At 40.6% G+C, this 27,016-nt stretch overlaps 1 protein-coding gene across 1 annotated transcript in view; it reads right to left on the bottom strand.

Annotated features, from left to right (window-relative positions):
* The window catches only part of LOC143963574 (proto-oncogene Mas-like), a 46,456-nt gene extending 22,429 nt beyond the window's left edge, over nucleotides 1-24,027 (bottom strand). Inside the window, exon 1 of the mRNA XM_077473255.1 lies at nucleotides 23,707-24,027. The gene's annotated coding sequence lies outside the window, so the exon portion shown is untranslated. The remainder of the gene's footprint in view (nucleotides 1-23,706) is intronic.
* Between the last annotated feature and the right edge of the window lie 2,989 nt (nucleotides 24,028-27,016).

The raw sequence follows: 27,016 nt of genomic DNA, 5'->3' as shown, positions 1-27,016 counted from the left end.
CTCCAGCGCTCACTGGAGCGCCGGGTTGGGGAGGGGGCGGGACTGGCTGGTTAAGATTCTTAGCGGCACACTATGAGGCTAAGCCAGATCCCGGTCAGGCATCTGGGTGGACCTCAACATTATTGTTAGGTCTCCTGCAGAGCCTGGATTGGCTCTGTGATGTCAGCAGACAGCGGGCTTCTACCATGTTCAGAAGTCTACATGCCAGCCAGGTGATGAGCTGGGCAGTCCTGGATTTATAAGGGGGCAAAAGGGGCAATTGTCCTTGTCCCCCCTGCCAGAGGGCGCCCAGACTTTCGTTATGAAAAATTTAATTATAAAATAAGTTTCATGATTTAAAAAAAAATTAACAAATTGTTTGGGTGTCAGGAAACGGAGCAATTAAGCCTGACTTCAGAGGCACTGCAAACTTGGGTAAATAGGGTAAAAAATAGACTAGAATTTTGTTAGCAAATTATACCCAAAATCACAAGATTGGTCGAATTTGGGACACAGGTGGGTCATTTCAGTTCACTTTTTTATTTTTAATCTATTTTAACCACTTTCCCTCTGGAAGAGTTACCCCCTTTCCTGACCAGGCCATTTTTTGCTATACTTCACTGCGTTACTTAAACTGACAATTGTGTGGTCGTGTGATACTGTACCCAAATAACATTTCCTTTTTTTCCCACAAATAGAGCTGTCTGTTTCATGGTATTTGATCAAATCTGTGGTTTTTATTTTTTGTGCTATAAACTAAAAACCCAACAATTTTGAAAAAAAAAATATATATATTTTTTTTTACTTTCTGCTATAAAACACATCCAATAAAAAAAAATGTATCATATATTTAGGCCAATATGTATTCTGCTACATATTTTTGGTAAAAATAATCCCAATAAGTGTATATTGATTGGTTTGTGCAAAAGTGATAGCGTCTACAAACTATGGGATATATTTATTTATTTAAAAAAAATTTTTTTACTAGTAATTAGCGCCAATCAGTGACTTATAGCAGAACTGCAATATTGCAGGTGGACAATCAGACACTAACTGACACTAATTGGGGACCAGTGACACTAATACTAAATGCTAAAAAATATGCAATGTCACTGTACTAATGACACTGGCTGGGAGTGGGTTAACATCAGGGGGATCAAAGGGTTAACTGTGTGCATAGCTGGTGTTGCTGTGTACTATGGCAGATGCTTAGAGGAACACATGATCCATGCCATGCGTAGTGACAGAACAGTGGTCTGCCTTGTTTACGTCCCCATCACTCAGTACCAAAGGATCGGCGGGCGCTGGTGGACATCGAGTCCACGATACCCACTGTGTATATTCACAGCCGGAGCGGGCCACCAGCAGTGCACATACACGCCCCAGACCCGGAAGTGCAGGATCACGTACTAGGTATGTAGCCACTTTGCCGTCGTTTATGTAATTTATACGGTCGGCAAGTGGTTAATTTCTATGTTGAGGGGTCCCTAAACTTGAAGTGCCCCAGGGGCCCCCGAGGTCTAAATCCGGCACTAGCGCTGGGTCCTGGTCCACTTTGCCTCCTCTTTGGCACTAGGCGCTTCCTCTCTGCTTGTCAAATGCTCTCTGAAAAATGATCCACCACGGAATGCTTTTCAGAGGGGCTGCAAGGGCTTTTGCATGTGGAGTTTAGTTTGTTATTAGTATTTTTCATTGAGAAACAATCCACAGGCTCATTGAACCTCAAGCCACAGATCTCTCTCATATTTACTTTCTATCAAGTCAGAACGTGTTGGAATTAGCTATGTTGGCTGTGAGCTGATAGTTACCGGCAATTCACAATAATCTCACCCTTGTTTACTCCGAGATGATATGTTTATTACCTGTTTACACTAACACACTCTGAGTTACAAATTGGACTATGACTAACTACAGCTAATGCCTTTTTAAATAAGAGATATTTATACCTCGCCACTTCCTTCATACTGTAAGTATGTTTATTTTAGAGAAGAGAATTATTTTATATACCTAAAACTATCTTTGGATATATACTGCCATTTATCCACTTCTAATTTAGGTTCATCAAGCTGATGAGGCCTCATAAATCATCAAGAAATTTATAGAACTTGGGTACCCATGGTATAAAGGCTGAAATTAAGAATTTATTGCTAATATCCAGATTTATGGAGGGGAATATTCAAATAATTCCTAGGATTGCTGCTGCATTGCACAGATTCTACCACACTGTTATTAGCTGGCACATTATATAACTTATGTCAAAAAGATTTCAATTAAATTAAATCTAAACCCAAACTGGACAACATTTCATTTGCGAAAGTTCTGGATATTTTAAACAACTGTCATCGTTTTTTTTTTATTATTATTATTTTTAAACATATTAAACATACTTGAGATTTTGTATTTCACACACAATCGCAAATGTTTTATAACATGTATACATCGGATTGGACATAAACAATATTGTCATATTAATTGAATGCCAAATTAACATTTAATAATCAAAGTATATTAATATGAATACTAATAATATAAAAGTACATATTAATATGAACCATTTAGGATATAGTAGAAAAAAAAAAAAAAAAAAGAAAAATGAGAAAAAAGAAAGATCTGAGTTAAAGCATAACATTAAGTGATGTAGTGTAAACTCATAACTGAATGTTTAAGTAAGGGTCCAAACATTTCTAATGGACTGTATCTCTAAGTTGTAACCTGAGCGAAGTATGATGAATTTCCGAAAACAATAACCCATGGTGACCATATCTTATTAAATGTCTCTATTGATCTATTAGCTGTTGCTGTTGCTACTAATTCTATAATTCTAATTCTACTAATAAAATAATTCCTACTAATTCCTCCGTAAAGTTTCTGAATTGTATTAATCCATTGTTTAATTGATGGAGTCCAGGTAGATTTCCAAAATTGTGGTATTAGGACTTTAGCTGCTATCAACAGGTATCTTGTTAAAGATGATTTGAATTTTTTCATAGTTCAGTTGTAAATATGAAGTAAGCAACAGGCTGGTGTCAATTTAATATTAGTATCAGTAATACTTTTTATCAATGCACAAAATCTTTGCCAAAATTAGGTTATTAGAGGGCATTTCCACCAAATGTGCACCAGAGAACCCATCTCTTGAATACAACCCCAACACGAATCAGAGGACTGTGGGAACCATTGTTTCAACTTATCAGAAATTATATACCAATGTGATAATATATTTCCAGTTTTGCAGTCAAAGTTGAGAAAGCCCCACTCTACGTTTTTTATGTCCCAGATGATGTCATATGCGATGAAACGCGTTGTGATGAGTCTATGCATGTGACACTGCCACTCTTTCTTGGAGCTGGAACCTTTGCTGTACAGAAATTGTAACATTTTATGCGCTTACCCGCTTTTTATCATGTGAGTAGAATGTGTATCATGTGTTTACATTAAAGTTTTTAGCATATTTATACTATGTGGCTTTCCTTGCTTTGATTACATGTGGATATTCGATTATATACACTATATTACCAAAAGTATTGCCTGCCTTTACACACACATGAACTTTAACCCCCCTGACGGTATTCCCGAATCTGGCTCGGGGTGGAATTTTTATGCCAATAGCGGTAACCCCAAGCCAGACTCGGGACCGCATCGCTGGATCCAGGAGGACAGTTACTTACCTTATCCCTCGGATCCAGCGATGTCCCCGCGCTGTACGAGCGAGTCGTGTCTCGCTCGATCTATCACGGAGCCGATCTCCCTTCCCTGCGAGCGTTGCGACGCACGGGGACGGAGATCGGCGCCAAATTCAAAAAGTGAAACACTCACTATACATACAGTATAATGTCATCTTACAGATTACATTGCTGTATGTAATAATTTCACACCCCCTTTGTCCCTAGTGGTCTGCCCAGTGTCCTGCATGCAGTTTTATATTATAAAAACTGTTATTTATGCCTGGAAACTGGAGATTGTCCATAGCAACCAAAACTGTCCCTTTACATCAAAAATGGTTTTAGACCAGCTAGAAAACAGCGATAATAAATTGTAATCACTTGCAGAATTGAGCGATAGCGATTTGTGGGGAGATCCGTCATCAAATATTGAAAAGTAATGGCAGTGACAATTCTGCAGCTGAGCAAATTTAAGTATTTTTGATATGATTACATTATTGAATACTTTTTATTAATGTTATATTATTATTTGGTATAATTATTTATAATTATTTATTATATTATAATTTATGATTTAATTTTTCAAACTTTATCATACCCGGGATGTCTGCTAGACTCTGGTTTGAACAGATTTGAGAGAGTTATTGCTAAGAATTACAGGACTACAATATAAAACGCCAAATTTTTGGGTGTGTCCAATGCCTGTGTACTTTTGCTGATAGGTGTCCCTCATTCCTATCTCAAATGTTGAAAGGTAAGGTATGGATAAACAACTGATTATTTTGTGTCTTTTATATCAGCATAGAGTTTAACTATAAAAATTTTAAACAAGGAAGGCAGTTAGACATTTTTTTAAAAGAAATGAGCAAGCCAAGATCATGGCTGAGAGGAATAGAGAACATTACAAGCTTAGTGGTTGCGCAATGTGTTGTAGTGCTACCTAACTTCAGTTCAATCAGTGTGCTGCACTTCTTAACCAACCTGAAAACCTCCTTCTAAACAGATACAAAGGGGGTTAATTATGAAAAGCAAATCCACTTTGCACTGCAAGTGCACTTGGAAGTGCAGTCGCTGTAAATCTGAGGGGTAGATCTGAAATGAGTGGAAGCTCTGCTGATTTTATCATCCAATCATGTGCAAGCTAAAATGCTGTTTTTTATTTTCCTTGCATGTTCCCCTCGGATCTACAGCAACTTTACTTCCAAGTGCACTTGCAGTGCAAAGTGGATTTTCCTTTAGTAAATAACCCCCTATGTATCACTCTATAATGCAAATATAACATCAAGTGCTTATGTAATAAATCTGTGCGTGGAAATAACAAATCAAAAAAATATAAAATATATAAAAGAATATTTACAATATTGTCAAATTCTTAGCTTACATTAAATCACAACAATCCCAATATCAGTGTTCATAAATAAAGTGACAAGTGACTTTATATGAACCATACAGTTCTTTTTACATGGTATATCCTCAAAAGAAAAAATATATAAAAAAACAAACAACAAACAAAGTGCTCATCTACTACAAAAAGTGATAACACCCTACTCGTGCTCCCCTTCTGGGTGTGCTCTCACCTCTATGCCAGTGACCTTACAATTAAGTTTGGTCAGTGCTCACCACCAGGAGACAGGTGTATTCCTCTACTCAGATGACAGCACTCCATGCTGGAGGCAGGAGCGGATCCAGGGGGGGGGCAACGGGGCATTTGCTCCCTCCGAGAATGCGGGGGAGAGAGAAGGCGCATAGCTTTGTGGGAGAGAGAGCGGGCTGGCTGCTCAGTGGGTGAGAGTGCAGGCAGCTCCATGGGCAGAGCAGGCCATGCTGCTCGGTCGGTGAGCGGGCGGATGAGAGAACGGGAGAGCAGCTGGGCGGCTCGGTGTGTGAGCGGACTGCTGATCAATCAGGAAGTGACAATCTGCATCTGGTGACAGGCGACGTGGCAAGTGACAATCTGCAATGTGTGGCAGGTGACATGGCAAGTGACAATCTGCATCTGGTGACAGGTGACATTGCAAGTGACAGTCTGCATCTGGTGACAGGTGACGTGGCAAGTGACAATCCGCATTTGGTGGCAGGTGATGTGGCAAGTGACAATCCGCATCTGGTGGCAGGTGACGTGGCAAGTGACACGCTCAGGGCTCCCACTTGTTCTGTATTATGGTGAGTTGAACTATTTTATATAACAATGTAATAATAGAAATAATGTGCTTCAATCATCCTGACACCATAACAACCATGATGATTGAAGCGCCAACACCAGCCATAAATTACCCCCCAAAAAAAGTATTTTCTGGCAGTGCACCTACCGAGACTAGACTCTGGATCTGCTCCTGGTTGGAGGAGAGATACCTTACAGGACTGAAAGAGTCAGGACAGCTAAGCAAGTCTGGAGGACTGGGAGAGCAAAGGTGGCTAGATGAGTCTTGGGGACTGAGGGAGTCTGTTAATCCCACAAGAGTGAGAGAGCCGGGGTGCCTGGAGATCCATTATTGAGAGCAGGGTGCTGTAACTACAGGTGAGACAGTCTGAGGTACCAATGAAATGAAGCCAGGTGGCTCATCACTTTTTCTTTTAACTGTGAAAACCCCTATGTGGGCAAATGTTTAGTGGACTTTCATTTTGTTTAATAAAAGTGGGCTGGCAAGCCCTTAAACACCCAAGCACATGCGTCATCGCATTTCCAGCCGCTTATGTAGCTGGAGGACACGAACCCTGAAGGAAGGCCGGGGGGGAAGAGGTCAGCCCTCTCAGCGGTGTCAGTGTGCTGGAGGGCTTTGTTCTAAGGTAAGTCTCTCATAATATGCTAGTATGCAATGCTTACTAGCACATTATGCCATTGCCTTGCAGGGGATTTTTTTTTTTCATCAACTGTGGTTTACTACAGCTTTAATGAAGCTTACCCTGTACAATATCAGAAAATGAAAAATGGCTTGTCCTAGCCATATAAAAAGGGTGTATTTACCAGTGCACTTTGTATCACTCACCGCATATTAAGTCGCTTATCAAAAATCATGGATGGATTATCAGAAAATGTGTACACAATACAGTGTTCTGTCTACAAATCTGTGATGCAGCCAGTGAACACAGCTCAATCTATCAAAGATAAAATGTTTATTTTCTATCAGTTATGAGACCAACTGTTTAGGTAGTGACTGAAAAAATAACCATATTATTAAAAATTAGAATTTACGAAAAAAACATAAAAGAACTCTCCAGTAGATGTGGTGTATATCAGATGTTTGGCTCATTCATTTTAAATTGAGTTATTTTTCGAAGCAGTGCTCAATATATTTTTTTTCAAGGGAAGCTTTATAAAGAATCAGAGGATTAACCTTATCAATGCTCGGCCACCTGACCCTAGAACAGCAACTGACAATCTTTTCCCCTAGTATAGCAAAAGCTACATTTTTTTTAATACTTTGACACGATATGTCTCTGTATCTGTTCCAGGAGTGGAGAATATCTCAATTTGCTTATTGTAATAGGAAGCACTGCTTATCCCTGATGCCCTGATTCCTTGGGCTGTCTACTTTCCAAAAAGGGGTCATGGGGGGGGGGGGGGGGGTTGTACTGTCTTGGCTTTTGTCTCCTCAAGAAATATGATAGGCAGTCATAAAGTAGAACACAAGGAACTTTAAACTGCTATTTTTTTTTTTTCAACTGCAAGACGAACTCAGGGGTCACATTTACCAAAATGTACCAAAATTTCACAATTTTACAAAATATGAACCCTCTTATTTTGGAAGGAAAGTTCTGTAAAATGTTGTTATCATTCCTACTCACTAATGTAGTGCTACCCTAGAAGGATAGGATGGGAATTTTTTTCTTTCCCTTGACCTTCCCAGGAACCTCGGCACTAGATGGCAGATGCAGTCTACTTTCAATACTGCAGGAGGTCAACAGCAGGAGCATAGTATAAAATTGAGAGAAAGAGGTGGGACTTTATATCTTTTTTTCCCCCAACATTATAGAGAATCACGTATTCCCTTATATACTTTTTTCATTTGTTTTATCCAGGCTGGCATGTCCTTTGTCTGCATCGGCACATCTGTGTGTGCGTTATTGGCGTTGCCGATTTGTTTGTCTCGGTCTCTGATCCAAACACTGTGATGTGCAGCACGTCCTTCCCCTCCCCCTCACCCCTTCTTTAGAGGTGGGATGGGGGGACGCACCATCTCCACATGTTGACATCGCACTGTGTTTACATGGCACGCCACCCCCGTCTAGGTGTCTCCCACACGAGGGGGGTTAACAGGCGCTAATCGCCCGGCGGCTGAGCCGCCCAGGTAAAAGCGTTCCTCTCTTGATTGATGTCTGTCCAATTGATGCTTGGGGCGGGGCTGTGGTAGATGCAGCTACTTAGGCACCTTCGTTGGGTCAGTTCACAGGTACATCTCTCACTCCACACATCCTGGATCACTTCTATTTACATCGATCATTCTTTCCATCTGAAATTCATTATTCACTATCACCCCCTGTGTTTCTGTTTTCATTTTCTACTAATTAAAAATTTCTTTCTATATTATTATTTTTTTTCTTCTATTTCCCTTTTACCTTTACACCCTTTATCACTCACCGCTCACCTCACTTATTATTTTCACCTTTATATTCATTTCAAATTCTACATTATTCACCTTTCTTTCTCATGTATTCACCTTGCTTGTTAGGTTTTTCATCAGGCTCACTCCTTTTCCTTTCACAGGGTCGTCCATTCATACACCCAGGGCCCAATTGTCTATGCTGGTTGCTATCACCCTTTTGGCGACCGCAGTGCCTGGAGATGAGACCTTGCGATTTTTTGGTGCCTTTCGATGCTGCACTGCCGCTGCGCAGATGCAAATGTAGGTTCAATATGCAACCTGGTAACAAACCTTTATATACAATTTTTTTCTTTTATTTGCCCAACCAAAATCAATCATCCTTTTGACCATTTAAAATTAATATTTTTTTGTTTTTAGATATTTTTCATGGTTTATGCTTCTGATGAGCGGCTATAAGGCCGCGAAACACGTCAAGCCTTACATTTTACTACCATTCTACCATGGACCAATTTATATTCTTTACGGTTTTATTCATGTCTATAATCATTCAGTATATGAATTATGCTTATTTCTTTTTCTTTTAATTTTTTTGTTATATTTAGCTTTTTTTTTTATTTGCCTATGTTTATGAAAGTGTATCCATTGTTTGTTCTATAAATATTTCAATGATTGCAGATTACTATGTAACTTATGTTGTAAATGACCAAATGCTTTTTGAGGTTATATACCCATTTAGTTGTATGTTAGATTATACAACATGAATAAACAATATTTCCCAGTCACTTGACTTCCTTTTGTGCTGCTGTGTGCTTCATATAAAGTCCCACCTCTTGCTCTCAATTAATCAATGAAAGGATGGAGGCAGTTACCCCTTTGGTTCCCTGCCTCATTTAAAGTGCCAAAATGTATTTTCTTCTCAGCAGGAGCATAGTAGGTGGGAGAGGAAGTCAAGAGGCACATGGTTCCTCTATGGTTTCCAGGGTCACTGGGGAAGTTATCTAATTGGATACTGCCACCCCATGTGACTCTAGCAGCCATCTTGGGTCAGGCAGAGCCTATTAAATGCACTGACTCCCAGGTTTGGTGCACATTTGCGTGTGGCCAATGTAGAGACCCATTTGGGTATGAGACGGCCAGGTCATATTCTGCCTCTCCAGACAGACGCTGTCAGTTCGGCTGATGCCTGCTCTGCTACATGTTGTTGGCTTTTGTGAGTGTTCTCCGTTGTATCCTCTCTCACTAATACAAGTTCTACTAATTTCACTTGGCCTGTGTATGAGTTATTGCCGCCACACCATGCTGCACTCACAAACTACTCTCAGGCAACCCTGTGGAGTTACCCGCGAACAGACACATTAACACATTTTTATACAGGCAAAACCGTCCAGCAAAATTGGTGATGGATATTACAATGATCACATGTTATTTCAGTAGCTTACAGTGTCTTGAAAAAGTTTGCAGCGAAAGGTGGTTCTTCAAAGTATTGACTCGGGGGGGCTGAATACACATGCATGCCACACTTTTCACATATTTATTTGTAAAAAAAATGAAGACCATTTATCATTTTCCTTCCAATTCACAATTATGTGCCACCTTTGTGTGGGTCTATTACATAAAATCCCAATAAAATACATTTACATTTTTGGTTGTAACTAAGGTTGCCACCTCATGCCTTTAAATCCAAACACATATGAATTACACAGGTTCTGGGGCTAATTTAATGCAGATAAGGCACCAAGTGGGTTTAATTACCACCTTAATCAGCCACAGAACCTGTGTAATTAATATGTGTTTGGGTTTAAAGGGATGAGGTGGCAACACTAGTTGTAATATGAGAAAATGTGGTAAATTTCAAGTGGTATGAATGCTTTTTCAAGGCACTGTAAATCTAGTTAAAGATAAAATCCAAATGCTTAAGCAGGTAAGTGAAAAAATAATAATGCATATATTGCATACATACTATATATACTGCATACATTTATTATTTTATTATATTTAGCAACGTATAGTTATGAGAATACAATACATATTGTGATATTTTAGGGGTTTAGTTAACGTTAGGGCTAAGAAGGTATAGCGTGGGCTAATTTTCAGCAGCACCCCTGTTCCCCCCCCAGCACCTACACATCAAGAACTACTAACTGCCAAAATAAACTTACAGCCCAGATTTACTATGTGCTTACTAGACAAGGCAGAAGTGTCAGCCAACCCACTCATTAGTAGGGAGATAAAGGAATACATTGTACTCCCACAGCCAGCCTCTGCTTTAAACAGATCAGAAGATGCACATGTGACTGTGTATGTGTTGTGTTCATGAATGTATGTTTTCTATTGTCTTGCACTCCATTAAACATGATTTCAGGAGCGTTCACACAGATTGCATACAAAAATGTCACAGAATTTGTACAAAGTTGTGCAATGTGGCTGACAAAATCTCAGAGTAAAGAGACATTCTTCCAAAGCGGAACAGAAGATAGTATATAGGTATATGTGATATAAAATAGGACACTCTAGCTATTATTGAAACATCCCCATTTTCAGTAACAATGATTGTATTCCCTGAAAATAGATGAATCAGGCTGTGATTAAGAGGCTGATGATGTATCACACTGTGTTCTCAGTGAACATATAGAGTGATTGTTGTAATTCTCAATAGTTTTAGACATCAATTCTACAAATACATGCTTGCTCTTTAATATTTAAATTTTTATATTGCATATAAATCACCATAACTTTATGACCACTGACAGGCAAAGTGAGTAACATTGATTACCTTTTTACAATGGCATCTGAAAGTCATTGGGATATATTAGGCAGCAAGTTAACATTTTGTTCGTGAAGTTGATGTGTTGAAAGAAGAAAATTTGGGCATCACAGTATATTGTGTATAGAGCTGCTTAGATGCTGTCTGGTCAGAGTACCCATCTTGACCCATGTGCACAGCCAAAAGCGTCTAAAATGGGGATGTGAACATCAGACCTGGATGACAAAGCAATGGAAGAAGGTGGCCTGGTCTGAGGAATCGCATTTTCTTTCACAATGGAAGAAGTTGGCCTGGTCTGAGGAATCATGTTTTCTTTCATAATTGAAGAAGTTGGCCTGGTTTGAGGAACCACATTTTCTTTCATAATGGAAGAAGGTGGCCTGGTCTGAGGAATCACATTTTCTTTTGCAATGGAAGAAGGTGGCCTGGTCTGAGGAATCATGTTTTCTTTCATAATTGAAGAAGTTGGCCTGGTTTGAGGAACCACATTTTCTTTCATAATGGAAGAAGGTGGCCTGGTCTGAGGAATCACATTTTCTTTTGCAATGGAAGAAGGTGGCCTGGTCTGAGGAATCATGTTTTCTTTTGCAATGGAAGAAGGTGGCCTGGTCTGAAGAATCATGTTTTCTTTCACAATGGAAGAAGGTGGCCTGGTCTGAAGAATCATGTTTTCTTTCACAATGGAAGAAGGTGGCCATGTCTGAGGAATCAAGTTTTCTTTCACATCATGCAGATAGCCGGGTGCGTGAAGGGGAAGAGATTGCACCAGCATAAACTAGAAAAACGCAAGCCGGCAGAGGCAGTGTGATGCTTGGGGCAATGTTCTGCTGGAAAACCTTTGTTTCTGCCATTCATGTAGATATTACTTGACAAGTACCAACTACCTAAACATTGTTGTCAGTGCCGGGACAAGATCATCCAGTGCCCAGGGCAAAGATGTCAAAAGGCACCCACTCCACAAAATGTAGGAGCAAATTGTGTATCAGCTACCCCCTTTAAAAAAAAATTGTGTGTCAGCAAAGATCCCCTCCCTTCCCTCCAAAATACTTTGAGCACTAATCTGCACATTTACCCGTAAGCATAAATTTCCTTTGTAAACCAAAATTCCCCCCCTAAACAAAATTTTCCCTCTTTTAGTACTTCTGCCAATTTGTAGGTAGGCACTTATAATGCAACGCCCCTCTCCCTGATCTCACATGATACCACAGTACCCAGGGCAGCCATCCCTCCTGCCCCTCCCCTTGTTTGGTCCTGATGTTGCTGATCAAGTACACCCCTTCATTGAAATGGTATTTCCTGAATGCAGTGGCCTCTTTCAGCAGTATAATGCACACTGTCAAACTGCAAAAAATTATTCAAGAATGGTTTTAGGAACACAACAACAAGTTGGAGGTGTTGATTGGCCTCCAAATTCTCCAGATCTCAATTCATCAAGCATCTGTGGCATGTGTTGGAAAAACAAGTCCGATCCAAGGATACCCCACCTCGCACCTTACAAGACTTAAAGGATCTGCCACTGACTGATGTCTCAATGGCCCAGGGCTATTTTGTTGGCAAAAAGGGCTTTTTTGGTAGCAAATGGGGAACCACTCAATATTAAAGAGGAAGTAAACCCTGATGGGTTTACTTCCTCTTTGATTCCCTGCAAAGGTAAAGCATAATGGACTACTATGCATCGCATAGTAGTCCATTATGTGTCACTTACCTGACACAGGAGCCAGCAAAGTCACCGCTGTCCCCTTGTGTACGGAGCCTCCATCTTCTTGCTGGATCTCGCTGCTCCGGCGCTGTCATTCAATGGAGCCACAATGACGTCACTCCTGTGCATGCGCACGGGAGCCGACACTCACGGCATAGCGCCGTTAATAGCGGCGAGCTCAGTGCGCCTGCTCGCCGCTTTCTAGGGCGCATGCGCCGTAGACAGTGGTGCCTGTCTTTTGGCAAATATCTCCTAAACCGTGTAGGTTTAGGAGATATTTCTTGGACCTACAGGTAAGCCTTAATATAGGCTTACCTGTAGGTCAAAGTGGTTTGTAAGGGTTTACAACCACTTTAAGCGGGTGGTCATAAAGGTATGACTGATCAATATACATTCTTATGCTTTCTCTAGCTAGTGTCTGTGCATAGTTTAATGCAGTCACTGATCACCAACTTCTTCTCACGTAAGTAGTAAAGGAGTTAAGAGTCTTTGCTCAGTAAATTGCAGCTATGTTCCCTTTAAATACCCAATCATCTGCAGATAAAATAAACAGGATTTTGCTTTCTCATGATTTGATAATCAACTTTTTTAGCAAATCAACCTCAGCCTCAGTCCATTGCTTTTAACTGGTAAGACAGGCACATTTGCATTGTGAGCAGGGGCGGACTGACAACTCATGGGGTCCCCGGGCAATAGGAGATTATGGGGCCCCCAGGCAATCAGAGATTATGGGGCCACACAGTATACACAAACACACACACACACACACACAGTATACAATCACACAGTATACACATACATGTACACACAGTATACACAGACATGTTTCTGTTGGCTGAGAAGGTACTGGAGAGGTGGGACAGCTATAATCTCTGAATTTTTAGACCAAAAGGATGTCGGTAAGGGACATTACAGAGACAGATGACTGTCCCTGGTTTTACTAAGGCTGGCAACCCTGATGGGGCCCCTAGTGGCTCAGGGCCCTCGGGCAGTGCCCGAGTGGCCGAATGGTCAGTCCACCCCTGATTGTAAGAGAAGATCAGCAAGTTACAATCACTGTGTAGGACTACTAAGCATTACACAAAGCCTGCATGAAATAGCAAAACTTGGCTGCCCCCATGCAAATATATAATTAGAAACTATACAAAGAAACAAGTATTTTAACACATAAACATGCACTGATGGATGATTTACAATAAAGACCCCAAATAGTGGAAACTACTGTAATCTGGTAACTGTATGGGGTAAATACCTGAAACTATAACACAAAATAAGGCCTCATTCACACAGGCATGCTGTAGCATGTTTGCCAGCACAGGGATGCACAGGTGTTCTGTGGCAGATAGTGTGCATTTGGGGCTGTACAACAAGGATTAGTATACAGGCATATCGGAATATACATCAGTCCCACGCTCTGCTCGTGTACTGAGACCATTGTCGTTACGCAAAGCTGTTAATTACTCTGTCATAGCTCCCAACTCTCCCTGATTTGGAACAATGTCCCTCTGTCCCTCTTTCCTCCTCATTTGTCCCTCATTTTGGTCTGATCTATAAAGTTTTATAAAAAAAAGCGCATTTTATCATTCAAAAAGTGTTCCAGTGCTAAACCTTTCATCCGATCTCCAAAATGACATAACTCGACGCCGGATCTCCTCTCCTCCAGCTGATCCCGCGTGTCTCTGTTACAAGCGCTGTACTCCGCCCACTCCCAGAACCTGCAGTCCCGTCCAAACACTCACCGGGACTCAGCCCAGGCCAGCCCAAGAACGTCAGACATCTGCAATCCCGCCAATCATCTGTTACCACTAGACTCTGTCCACCCCCGGAATGTCAGCATATGCGGGGAAGTGCTCAGGTCAACCGAGAGATACAGGGAGTGCTCGCGCTAAAGCACCCCCGCCTGTCACATTAACCACTTATACGGATATATACATATATATATATATATATATATATATATATATATATATATATATATATATATATATATTTTTTTTTTTTTTTTTTTTTTTTTCTAACACCCTAGAGAATAAAATTGTGGTCATTGCAATACTTTCTCTCACACCGTATTTGCACAGCGGCCTTACAAGCACACTTTTTTTGGAAAAAATACAATTTTGAATTAAAAATTAGCCCAATTTTTTTTAGATTGTGAAAGATAATGTTACAACGAGTAAATTGATACCCAACATGTCACGCTTCACAATTGCGTGGAATGGCGACACATTTTTACCCTTAAAAATCTCTATAGTCGACGTCTAAAAAATTCTACAGGTTGCATGTTTTGAGTTACAAAGGTGGTCTAGGGTAGAATTATTGCTCTTACTCTACCGATCGTGGAGATACCTCACATGTGTGGTTTGAACACGGTTTTCTTATGCGGGCACTACTCACATTTGTGTTCGCTTCTGCACGCGAGCTTGGCGGGACAGGGGACGTGTAAACATTTTTTATTTTTTCTTATTTATTTTACCTTTTATTTTTTATTTTTACATTGTTCTTTTGAAAAAAAAATTGTGTCACTTTTATTAATATTACAAGGAATGTAAACATCCCTTAAAATTTCACTTAGAGCACTTTCACACCACACCGCCCATAGCGTCAGCGGTAAAACGCTGCTATTTTTACAGCGTTATTAGAGCGTTTTTACAGCGTTTTTACAGCGTTTTTGGGGCGCTAGCGTTAAAATGACTGCAACGCTGTGGGCGTTTTTACAGCGTTTTACAAGCGTTTTACAAGCGTTGGGCGTCAAAGAGCCACCTCACCTCCCTACATCACTTCCTGTTTACTTCCTGGGATCTTGTGAGGTGACAGAGGATACAGAAAGAAGATGGAGTTCATGGAGCTGTTCTTGATGTTTGTGCTACTGTATTGGGAAAATATCCACCAACAGAGGCAGCAACGTCGGTATTGGGTTCATCCCATCCTACAAACACACAGCTCTATCGGGCAATTTGTGTTGCTATATGAGCACCTAAGAGTGCACCCAGACAAATTCCGAAACTATACTCGAATGAGCATTGGAACGTAAGTATCTATATCCTAATCCCGCTCCCACTGCTCCCAAATCTCCAACCATAATCCCACTCCCACTGGTCCCAAATCCCAAATCTAGAACCATAATCCCGCTCCCACTGGTCCCAAAACCCAAATCTAGAACCATAATCCCACTCCCACTGGTCCCAAAACCCAAATCTAGAACCATAATCCCACTCCCACTGGTCCCAGAACCCTAATCTCCAACCCTAATCCCACTCCCACTGGTCCCAAATCCCTGGTCTCTTTCAACCTCCATCTTCTCTTAGCTCTTATCCACCTCTACAAACAGGATTTCCTGATTTACCAGCATCCTACGCTTCAGTGAGATCATGTTACCTCCCCACAGCTAGTCCTGTTGCTGTGGATGCTATCTTTTTGTTTGCATGTTTATCTTTTGTTTGTGAGATCATGTAAAAACAAGCAGTTTATATAAAGTAAATGCAGTGTCTTGTTTTACTTCAAATCTACATTTTTCTACGATTTCTTTGGCACTTTGATGGCTTGGAAATCATTGTGACCTTTCCACAATTTCAGTCCTGTTGTTGTAGATGCTCTCTTTCTACTTGCATGTTTACTTTTTTTGAGATCATGTGACTTTTTCTACAGCTCAGGGCGGATTATAGGCGTTTTTAGGGCGTTTTTACAGCGCTTTCAATTCATTCCAATGGAGAGGAGCGTTTTTGAAGCGCTTTTTTTAACGCCCAAAAGCTGCTCCAAAGATGCTGCTTGCAGGACTTTTCTCAACGCTCAGCCAGCGCAACGCCTTGGTGTGAAAGGGTCCATTGAGATGCATGGAGAGTGTTTTATGAGCGTTTTAATAGCGTTATTTTTAACGCTAAAACGCTGCAAAAACGCCCTGGTGTGAAAGGGGTCTTAGAAAAAAAGCATGGCAGGACTTCTTAAATATGAGATCTGGGGTCAAAAAGTCCTCAGATCTCATATTTACACTAAAATGCAATAAAAAACAAAAAACAACAAAAAAATTAAATAATGGCCCTTTCAGAACCATGGGCACAAGTGATGTTTTGATGTCACGTCCACCCTGCAATGATATGGAGACAGTTGAGGGCCATCTTCCCCTCACTTGTCTCCATGTTAGGCTAAGGAAAGGATCCGATCGCCTCCGCCTCTACTGAAAGCTCTGGTAAGCGGCGGGTGCCCGCCGCAGATAAAAGTGATTCAGTCCACTTTTATCTTGAAGTGGACTGCCCGCTGAAGAGGATGATAGCGAGGTTATGGCAGCTAACTGCTGTCATAACAACGATAATCCTCTTCAAAGTACCGACGTATAACAACAGTGGACGGTCCTGAAGTGGTTAATGAAGCCAAATGCTGGCAAATTCAGGTTGGGGGTTATGCTGGCGTACAAGGTGATTAGGGTGTGCCAAGGCATACCCAGCACAACCTGTATGCATGCCTATGAGATAGGCAGAGCTTCCGCCCCTCACACAGCACACACTGGAGCTGAAATCCAATTCCCTTACAGATACAATGTGCACCGTGCATAGATAGCTACTGGTTGCAGTTCTGACCTGTAATATTACATGGTAGGACACAGAGTTGCAGTAGCTAGATATACACTATAAACTAAAGTAAATAGTAGCGCTAAACAATATAAATAAATACACCCAGTGACAGCTAATACATAAATAAACAACCTATAATAAAGCTTGTACAAAAATAGTCCATAAATGAGACTGGATTGTCTCAAACAAGGAAAGCTGAAAATATCCTGATGTGAGATCTTCCAAACTTTCACCGCACCGCGTGCGCTTAGTGTTTCCACTCCCCTTTGGCTAAAAACTCGCCAAATAAAGAAGCCTTGCACCCTCGTGCGCGGCAAAACAGCATCATCCCTTACAGGGTTAGATATCCACCAATATCCAGATGTGACATCCGATATTATGGACTCTCCATGTATAATGAAACAAAGTGCTGCAAAAAAACTGGTTGCTGTACAGCCACGTTTTTCACGCTTGCCGCTGTACCAGAAGTGACGCCTAGAGGATCACGATCTTTCACTGGTGAGGTTCAGTTCACCTATGCTGTGTCTGCTGAGACCACATTACACCAGTACTTGCTGCTGAAAGTGGACGCCTCTAGGCTTCATTGATTTGAGCTTATGTGAGTACAATGTGTGAAGATGTTTTAATAGAATAAACTTTTTACAACGATACTGCATTATTGGAGCACTTTGTTTCATTATATATGGAGAGTCCATGATATTGGGTGTCACATCTGGATATCGGAGGGTATCTAACCCTGTAAGGGTTCATGCTGTTTTGCCAAGCATGAGAGTGCAAGGCATTGTCATTTGGGGAGTTTTTAAACAAAGGGGAGTGGAAACACTGAGTGCATGCGGTGTGGTGAAAGATTTGAACATCTCACATCTGGATATATTTTGCTTTTCTTGTTTGAGATGATTCCACCCCTCCAAAATACCCCAGGGATTGGGTATATTATTACCTCTGCTACTTGTGCTGGAGCTGAAGTTGTACTGACCTGATCCCTGCCGGCTCTCCTCTCCATGCCCTGTGATTGGAGCACTACAGATCCTGTCCACATAGGCAGTGCCAGGTTGGCCAGTGCATTAAGATGCCAGAGGAGACAGCCAGCCGGAGGGGAGGAGAAGGCGTTCCATACCCAAGCTGACGTCACTTCCTGTATCGGTTTCAGGTATCAGAGCATTTTTGTGAGTACCTATACTCGTGAAAATGCCTGGTATCAGCACTGATACCAGTATCAGTGCAACCCTAGTTTAAACCTTATGAAAAATTCAGAACATTTTAAGTACCGAAGAGGGTTTGATATATTTTGTTCAGCTGTCACTTTTGCCACACTGCTTGCCCTATACATAAAGGTAGAAACCATGAAAAAGAGGATTATTTATGGCTTTGTTCACATGTTTGCTTGTTCAGTGCATCCCTGGGCATTCATGCAGGGGCCACAAAGACACAGTTGCTGCTCCCAATTTGTCATTCGTGTGGATGTGCAGACCCAAACGCTCTCCTGGGGAGCACGAGGTTTAACACCTACAGTTGATTTGGAAGGGCATCGCTATTTTTCTTTCGCAACGAGGACTTTTTAGTGTTTTGGAATCCCCTTTTTCACTTTCTCCGTTTTGTGGATCACATGAATGGACTTTCATTGTTTAAATTTCTGTTTATTTGCATATTGATTTTATTATCAAAATAATGGCAGCGCAACATTTTGCTTATTTTATCTGTTTTATGGTGTGTACATATATATGAGTGCAGCTATTGGGTCATTTATTTATATTCAATGAATCACAGAGCGCAAAACTTCATACAAAGTGTTCATTGTTTTAACAGTTGTTGGTTGCTAAGCAATCCCTATTTTAATGAAGTTCTTCTTTAAGGTAGGCCCAGACAAAGCATTAGCTCTCTGTCTTTTTTTGGTGTGTGCAATAGACATAAAACATGTAATGGAAGCTTTTTTTTTTTCAGTGATTGTGGTGAGGTTTATAGGTGTATTTCAGACTCTTGATTGTGGCACAGCAATTAAAGTATATTATATAGCTACAAGGAAGCCCACAATAGTTCTAAAGCACCTAAAGTGTGCAATGTGTGGGGGACACACGGGCCCCAAGGGAAAGGGGGCCCACTGTGCCCGACACACACTGCCCACATAAAGTAAACCACAATAAGTCAACCATATTTTACTGGGGCCTTGCCCCAAGTGGCGGTACCATCGTTCATGGAACTTTTTCTTAATTTTTGGGGCATAGGCAGTGATGGACCTCATTTGCCGATACTAATAATTATAGTCCCTGCCATTGCCACCCACAGCCACTGGCAGCCCTGGCTAGTAGAGTATTATGCTCTCAGTAAATCCTGGGAGCAGAGCTGTGCTGAGAATGGCTGTACTCAGATCGAATGTAATCTCATCAGGTGGCGGAGGGCTGGCATGCAGCTGGCATCATTAGAAAATTGTGCACAGTTTTTTCTCTGGGAAGATAAAGAAATATCTAACAGTATATCTATAATAATGTGAACTGCTGCTTTACTGTTACTACTCCTATCAAACTCTGTCATACAAAGTCATACAGCTATAGTATCTGTGAAACACTGCACTGTATGCCAATCAGCCATAACATTATGACCGTCTGACAGGTAAAGGGAATATATAGATGTATATACATGTAGTGCGTTTTTTTGCGCACCATGGATGCAGCGCAGTGTGTGCTTTTTTTGTGAGTTGTTAGTTGCGCTTTGCCATATACCTTCATTATGTCCCATGGTTTTAATGTGCTTTCTAAAAAGTGCCCCAAAACTGCACTTTCAATTGTTGGTTTCAGAAAGCTCACCAAAACCATGGGACATAATAAAAGTCTATGGCAAAGTGCAGCTAACTAACATGAAAACTGTGGGTACACTACACTGCATCAGTTTGAAAGTGACCTATTGGAGGAGAGAAGAACATTTTTTTGGTACAGGAAGCCTTTTTCTTTATTCAACTCTGCCCCTTTAAGTCCCTCCCACTGTAAACACGATTTGGCCACACCCAACAGTCACGGCTTTGGGGTGCACACCCTAATGCAGTGGACTGCGCACGGATATGGTCTATCTTCAGGCTGTGAACAATGCAGGGATGGTAAACAGAGCTCTGCCAGCAGTGACCCCTGTACTGTACCCTCATACCCCCCTTACTGTGCCCTCCTAGCCCCCTTTACTATGCCCTCCTAACTCCCTTACTGTGTCCTCCTAACATCCTCACTGTGCCCTCCTAACGTCCTCACTGTGCCCTCCTAACGTCCTCACTGTGCCCTCCTAAGGCCCTTACTGTGCCCTCCTAACCCCCTGTACTGTGCCCTCCTAGCCTCTCTGGACTGTGCCCTTCTAACCCCCTGTACTGCGCTCTCCTTCCCACCCTGTACTGTGCCCTCCTACCTTTCCTGGACTGTGCCCTCCTAACCCCCTGTATTGTGCCTTCCTACCCACCCTGTACTGTGCCCTCCTAACCCTCTGTACTGTGCCCTCCTAACCCCCTGTACTGTGCCCTCCCTGTGTTTTATCCTACTGCCCTCCACCAGCTGTCACCTCCCCCCGTGTCTCTCAATGACCCTCCCACCCCCTTCCTCTTCCCCCCAGTGATCACAGCCTTTTCCATCCCAACTCTACCACCCCAAAACCCCTATTTCACCCCACCCTCAACTACCCTGCCCTCATTTACCTCTCTACTTCCCCCCTCCCACCCTGCCCTCACTCACCTCCCAACCACCCCTCTACCTACTCTTCCTAGGCGATAGGTATCGGTAATTGGTATTGGTGAGTACTTGAAAAAAGTATCGTACTCTGTGTTAAAAAAATTATATCGGTGCATCCCTAGTTTTCTTTGTCACTTACTTAAAGTCCATTTAAAACTATTAGTCCATCTAAAACAACCCTGTCCACTTGGTGCACCATGGTCGAAATTCCATTGCCAAAAACTGTGTTGTCAGTCTGTTATAGGAAGTTGAAATTAAATGAATCAATTAGCAGGACCAACTAGTAAACAAAAATGTTCCAAAAATGTTGCAAGGGACTCAGACTAACAAAAAACTGTTGATAGTGACAAAATACAGCATTTATGTAATTTTCTATATTGCCCATAGTTGGGTATAATATTGTCAATATCTTGGATACAGTTCCCTATTACAATAGCCCATAGTCTTCTCCCCTGATCTTTATATTGGCCATATTTCTAATTAAAGCCGTACTTTACTCAAAAGGGGACGTTCAAATTTTACCCCCCCCCCCCTTCCTCTAACACCTTTGGACACCATTTTTTTTTGGAGGGGGGGGGGTTCCTAATTTTTATAGGTATAGGTGTTCACTTCTGCTCAGATTGCCTAAGCAGTCTGAATAGAAGTTCTCAGAGAAAGCTGTGGAATTCACAAAGCGCAGTTCGGCTTTTCGTTTTCGCCACTCAAGATCCTCTTTAAGAGGATCACTTTCACTTGTTTACCTTAAAGTATTTAAAATACAATTTTTAACTTAGAAATTCATTTTGAAAAATGTTAGGCATCCCTGAACAGTTCAGTAAGAAACAATTATAATATAGTTTGTATATATGTTGTGGTAGTTGATGCGCCGACAGTTATCAGATGGCTGCTGAATATCATAGGGGTTGATTTACTAAAGGCAAATGGGCAGTTGCACTCTCCATGGGAAGTTGCTCCAGAACTTAGTAAATGAGGTAAAGCTTCACTTTGCAAAGAGTACCCCAATCACGTGCAAGGAAAATAAAAAGAACAGCATTCTTTCTTGCACATGATTGGATGATGGAAGTTAGCAGAGCTTCAGCTCATTTACTAAGCTCTGGAGCAACTGCTCATGCAGTGTGCAACTGCCTATTTGCCTTTAGTAAATCAACCCTAATGGATACTCTACCGAAGGGTAAATTTAGTATTTGAGGTTGGAGAGTTCACTTTATACACAACCTCCTATAAATGAGTTCAAAATTACCAAGACAGGATTGGTGGCCGTGGATGATCACCTTGTTACCTGCAAGATTGTTTAAACCAAGTTAAAAACGGTTAATCCCTTGGGATAGACCAACTATTTTCCCTGGTTTAAAGGTATCATATTGATAACAAGTTCAGGAACATTGGTAATCTCAAAGAACCAAGTGCTCAGATGGCACAGTCCCTTTGAAGTTTGCTGGCAGCACATAATGTTTGTGTCTTTGGGAGGATATTAGTATTAGTCCATCAATTCGTTAACTTCTCACTATAACAGGGTGTGATTACAGAGTTGTTGTTCCCCCCTCATTTTTGGCACACAGATACCTCATTGGACCTTTAAAGGGTGGTTATGTATTAAGGTCCTACAAAAGCTCCAGAAGAAGCCACGATTGTGGTGAAACTTGTAGAGGCAACCATACTATTGTATTGTGACCACTGAGCTTTATTATATTCTCTCTCTCTCTCTCTCTCTCTCTCTCTCTCTCTCTCTCTCTCTCTCTCTCTCTCTCTCTCTCTATATATATATATATATATATATATATATATATATATATATATATAAATATTTCTGTCTTTTTTTTAATTTGTCTGTTTAATAAAATTTATATTTTTGTAATATCAATTTCCATTGATTGTTTGCAGCTTTAAACTCCAATCCTATCTTGGTAATTTTTGATGATCTACCAAAGCTCTCAAAGAATTATTTTGAAACTCAGGGGTTGATTTACTAAAGGCAAAAAGACTGGGCACTTTGCAAAGTTGCTCCACAGCTTAGTAAATGAGCAGAAGCTCCGCTGACTTCCATCATCCAATCACGTGCAAGCAAAAATGCATTTTTAATTTTTTTTCCTTGCACATGATTGGGTATTCTTTGCAAAGTGAAGCTTTACCTCATTTACTGTGTCCTGGAGCGACTGCACTTTCAGACTGCACAGTCTTTTTGCCTTTAATAAATCAACCTCTCAATGACAACAGCAACATGTATACTCAAATGCTATTACATACTTTTCTTCTGACCTAAATGATACACAGCGGTTGACTTACTAAAGGCAAATAGACGGTGCGCTTTGAAAATTGCCGTTGCCTTTAGTAAATCAACCCCATAAAATGTATAGGTAGGTTTTCAACAATGAAAAAAAAACATATAGCTAGATTGGTTACTCTGGTTTAGTTAAAGAATACAAAATGTTTAACTTATTCTTTCATAAATGAGTAGATCACTGCAAATCAATAAAATATAGATCGGTAGATAGTTATACACAAGGGTGTGTGGTATGAATTCCATGTGCATGTGTGATGTGCATATCTAGAGATATATATATATATCTATATCTATATCTATATATAGATATATATATATATATATATATATATATATATATATATAGTTAGATATCTATAGATATATCTATATATATATATATATATATATATATATATATATATATATATATATATATATATATATATATATATCTATATATATATATATATATATATATATCAAATATTTAAATATATATTTATACATTTGGAAATTTTGGATAACTCACCTTATTTTCCTGATCCTTGTTTAATTTTTTCCCTCCTGTGGTTGTCTTGAAATCTTGTAAACTGGAATGTATTAAATCTGTTTATGTTTTCCAGACAGGAGCAGATATCAATCCATCAACTTCCAGACCTGAGTGTAGCTTAGTCCATGTATCGGTGCTTTTAGTTTACAATGGTGTACACAGTGCTCTGTTGGTAAAGTTCTATCCCGCCCACTCTTACTAAAACAAAATAATACCATTAATGCTATTCAGGTATTACACAACCCCTGTGGCTGGGATGACATAGCATGTGTTCCATGTCCCCTCCTTCCTGTGTCTACTGTAGAGGCTTATACCCTTTCACTCTAAATCGTTCATCTCATATTCAATACTATTACGACATCTATTTGTTTGCATCACATGTAGTCTGCAGATACATTTATGTACAAAGGGAATTCCACCCAATTTAATGCAATAGATAGGGCACTGAAAGACTTAGAGGGGATTATCAGCTCTGCGTCTGACTCCTTCAGTATTATGTATAAAGTGCACGGCTCATGGGATATGTCAGGTTGGAGAGTATTGATGAAAGTGGTAAAATATGCCTGATTAATCTAATACACTCTAAAAGGGTAGAAGGGTGTCCATTGTCCCTGGTTTGTGAAACCAGTCCAAAGAAAATTACAAATACTGTAAAAACTTTATTTACAGGTTAGGTGATTAGTTGAGTTTGTATTATCTCATTTCAGATTAAATAAATCTTAATTTTTTAAAAAATTAAATAACAAATATATCATACTTACCTGCTCTGTACAATGGTTTTACACAGAGCAGTCCCAATCCTCTTCTTCTGGGGTCTCCCGTTGGCGCTCCAGGCTCCTCCTCTTCGCTTTCCATGGTGGCACCTGTGCGGGCTCGCTCCTGTGCTGCCCTTTCGGTGTCTATTGACTAAAGCAGGGAGTGGGGAGCTGCAGTTAAAAACTGTACAGGAACTCTGAGAGCTGATGGGAGGGAAAGGACACAGCACACAGAGACAGGGCTGAGGCTGTCAATCACAGGCTGTGTGCTGGAGCTCCCTCTCCAGTCAACTTTTTATCTCTTGGTGTCAGGAAAACTTGTCAGAAGTGACTTGTACAGATAGCAGAGGAACGAGACAGCAGAGAGAAATGATACTTAATGCTTTTGAGAGAGGCAAGTAAACACTATTGAAATATGAGGTTTGTTCAGATTTCATGTATGAGGTTCACAACCACTTTAAGAAACCAATAAACGGCTCCAGGTGAGCGTGTGAACCATCCACCCCTCTGGACATCAACAGGTACTGGTCCAATCCGTGACTACGGCATCCAGTTAACCACTTGCTTACTGAACACTTAAACAAGACAAATAGAGAGGGTGAATCTCCCTAATGGGGACACAGACAACCATTAAAACATGACAGGTGTTCTAACCCATCTCCATTCTATCTAAAACTAAAACAAAGTTTTTCCTTTAGGTATACTTTAACCACTTGCTTACTGGGCACTTATACTCCCTTTCTCCCCAGGCCAATTTTCAGCTTTCAGTTCTGTCACTCTTTGAATGACAGTTGCACAATCATGCAACACTGTACCCAAATGAAATTTATATAATTTTTTTCACACATATAGAGCTTTCTTTTGTCGGTATTTAATCACTACTGGGTTTTTATTTTTTACTAAACAAACAAAAAATCTTTTTTCACATTAAAAAATGCATAAAATGACTCCAACTAAAACTCCAACACATACACAAAGGACAGTTAACGCGTTTCACAGAATAAGATATGCATAATCAAAACACACTTTAAACCCAAAAGCAAACATTTAATATATTTCTGCTTACCGATTCTTAGATGTAATGGCTGCATCGGTTTTCTTGTTTGGGCTTTCTATCTTCTATTTTCATCTAGTGATCCTGTCAGTAAGTCAGTTGTTTTTCAAAAGAACAAGCTGTTCTGCAAATGTAGCAGTGTTGAGAAAAACAATTTACCACTGACAGGGGTGCTTGCAATGATCAGCTTTTATTTATTTATGTAAAACCTTTATCCCAAAAGGAAAAAAAAACTGTTTGCTGAAACTTCTTAAGAAAATGTTAGCTTGAGTTTGGCCCCAATTTGTTAGTGTATTAAAATCTGCTAGTTTATCTAACACTCCCTTTCCCCCATACTGACAAGGCGACTGCCCAAAGGTGCCCCCTGTGCTCCTTCATCCAGGGTGGAGGCATTCTATTACAAGGAGCGCGTTACTGTCCAGATCACCAGTGGAAATCAGAGAGAATAAAGCTTAAAAAAAAGACAAGCACAAGAAAAATTGAGGTTCAATATATCTGCTTAGTGTGACCACATCCTTTGGAATCATAGAAAAAGAAGTTTCCCGCTTGTAAAAATGGGACCTTAGAGGCTCAAAGAGTGTACAAATATGCTTGTTTTTTAAAAGGTCAAAATGTATTTATTATCAAAAGGGTATACAATTTTGAAAATAGAGTTCATTAACCACATGCCAACCGGCAGGCATCGGCAGAATGGCAGGCAAATGGGTGTACAGGTACGTCCCTTTATATTTTTTTCCACGCTGCCATCATGTGCGCGCTGGTTGGGACCTCCGTGAGTACCGATCGTGGTTATAAGCAAGCATCTCCCCATTCTGCCTAGTGACAGCGTCACTGATCTCTGCTCCCTTTGGTTGGAGCAGAGATCAGTGACATGTCATACACAGCCACGCCCCCCCCCCCCATAGTTAGAAACACTCCCCAGGGCTCATTTAACCCCTACACTGTCACTTAGTGGTTAACCCTTTCACTGCCAGTGTCATTTACACAGGAATCAATGCATTTTTAATCGCACTGATCGCTGTATAAGTTTGAATGGTCCCAAAATAACGCCAAAAATGTCCGATGTGTCCGCCATAATGTCGCAGTCACGATACAAATATTATTAATTAAAATGCCATAAATCTATCCCCCTAAACTGAGGAAAAAAAATTGTTTTTACATATTTTTTGCGGATATTTATTATAGAAAGATGTAAAAAATACTGCTTTTTTTTCAAAATTGTTGCTATTTTTTTGTTTATAGCGCAAAATTAAAAACCACAGGTGATGAAATACCACCAAAAGAAAGCTCTATTTGTGGGGAAAAAAAGGACGTCATTTTTGTTTGGGAGCCACGTCGCACGACCGCACAATTGTCAATTAAAGTGACACAGTGCCGAATCGCAAAATGTGCTCTGGTCTTTGGCCAGCCAAATGGTCCGAGGCTGAAGTGATTGAACCCAAAATGAAAAATGTAATCTATTGAAGCTTATCAATCATCA

Source organism: Lithobates pipiens, unplaced genomic scaffold (assembly GCF_037356315.1).
Source record: "Lithobates pipiens isolate NorthernLeopardFrog02 unplaced genomic scaffold, aLitPip1_a1.2 Scaffold_8, whole genome shotgun sequence".
Classification (NCBI taxonomy): Eukaryota; Metazoa; Chordata; class Amphibia; order Anura; family Ranidae; genus Lithobates; species Lithobates pipiens.
The sequence above is the reverse complement of the archived record's forward strand: the minus strand, read 5'-3'. Positions and strand labels throughout refer to the sequence as shown.